At 36.9% G+C, this 1,770-nt stretch overlaps 1 long non-coding RNA gene across 1 annotated transcript in view; it reads right to left on the reverse strand.

Annotated features, from left to right (window-relative positions):
* Positions 1 to 1,427, reverse strand: part of LOC107723424 (uncharacterized) — a 7,180-nt gene extending 5,753 nt beyond the window's left edge. Inside the window, exon 1 of the long non-coding RNA XR_001637920.1 lies at positions 1,251 to 1,427. This is a non-coding gene — a long non-coding RNA (uncharacterized LOC107723424). The remainder of the gene's footprint in view (positions 1 to 1,250) is intronic.
* Between the last annotated feature and the right edge of the window lie 343 nt (positions 1,428 to 1,770).

Genomic DNA, 1,770 nt, shown 5'->3' on the forward strand with positions numbered 1-1,770 from the left:
CTTTTTATAATCTTGACAAAATACATATCATTGGAAAGGTCTGAGTCTCAGGATTCCATATTTGGTAATATTGTAATTTTGACAGAGAAATCTAGACATTTGTGACAGAAAAATGCATTAAAAAAATTAAATGGAGTTTGGATGGCACCCGGTGGCTGTTTGTGGTATGACGCCCTAAATAAAATCTCACAGGAACCTCAAATTTTTTCATATCAACTTCAAATTTGGAACATAACTTATTTAGACATAAGGCTTTAATTTTATACCAATTTTAGAGTAAAACCTGTTATGTAAAATATTTATTATATATAAAATAAAATTAATATAGTGCATTTTCTTTACAGTAAATTTAAACTACCATAACTTTTTTATGCTTTAAAAAATTCCACTTTTGCAATAATCTGCTGATTTTCTTCTTTAAAAAGAGACCAACCTTATGTCTGTATTCCAAAGTGTTCATAAATTACAACAATTTAAGTTTGGATAGTGCACCTGCATGCCTATTTTAAAAAATGGGGATGACAGTTAAGGGGTTTAAAGTCGCGATGAAATGAAAGTAGCAATAGATATTTTCTTTCATTTTGTGGTGTACATCTAAGTGTTACAGACTATCAAAAAAGCAGAAAAACGTATAAAAAAAAAAGAAAAAAAAAAAAGATTTTAGTATAAATTTTCAATTTAAAGGGAAGCATATTCATAATAAAATATATCCTATTAAGAACATGCGTGTTTATGACATGCAGAAAGTTCCAACTTTTTCATCATGCAGTTCTCGGAAAATAACTGTGTGGCTTTCTAGTTGTGTGGAAGAGACAAACTATATGAAATATGATGTGCGTTACATAATCCTTTTATTTACTCCTGAGAGTTACATTGTACTGCAGCGCAGGTTACACACGTCATTATGTCATCCTTGCAACACGGTCCAGCCTGAATGACATCAGAACAGCGTTCGAGGCTGACCACACCCCCACAGACACATGACCCTTAACCCAGACGAATCTTGACCACTGCACATCAGGGACAGATGGAATGCAGTCACTCGCTGCCAGAAACTCAATGGTGTGTGTATGTGTGTGTCTGTTTGCGTCTTTGTCAGAGAGACGACGCTGGGCTGTGAGGTCACAGCTGTGCTGGTCAACATGCTCCGCCTACAGCAGCTGTCTCAGGTCCCCGTGAGACAAATGGGAAAAATCAGATTGTCTCTCACAAATAAACCGAGTCAAACAGACATGTACACACATGCTTACCACAGCACGTAGACTGCGCTGACAAGGCAGCTGAATAATAAAGTTTTCTGACGTTCATCTGCCTTCAGTTCTCTTCCGACGTGATTTTAACCCATCAACACCCTCCTTCAGACCAGAAGGGAGCACGACATCACAGCATCACAGCACAGCACACGTTCACTAGTCCGATGCAGTGACGCCCTGTAGACCACAGTCTGGGCAGCTGTCCATCTGACAACAGGAAGTCTCCTTGGCCCGAGAGTTTTCTCGTTATTTTTATTTTTATTTTTTTATTTTTTTAAAATATATAAAATTTATTTTTCTTTCGGTCTTTCTCTTGACAGCCATTACAAATGACCTCAGCCTGCATGAAAGCTTCAAATTTACATGTGGTTGGCTCCCATTTTGCCAAAAAATAAACAAATTTAAATTTAGGAAACACGATTGCGAGCATGTATGTGATTCTGTATGCCTGCATATAAATGTGAACCGACTTCAAAAATAAAGTGTGTGATTTGTGCACCACTAGTATCACCAATTG

The sequence above is a fragment of the Sinocyclocheilus rhinocerous genome, unplaced genomic scaffold (assembly GCF_001515625.1).
Source record: "Sinocyclocheilus rhinocerous isolate Xijiao unplaced genomic scaffold, SAMN03320098_v1.1 scaffold241, whole genome shotgun sequence".
Lineage (NCBI taxonomy): Eukaryota > Metazoa > Chordata > Actinopteri > Cypriniformes > Cyprinidae > Sinocyclocheilus > Sinocyclocheilus rhinocerous.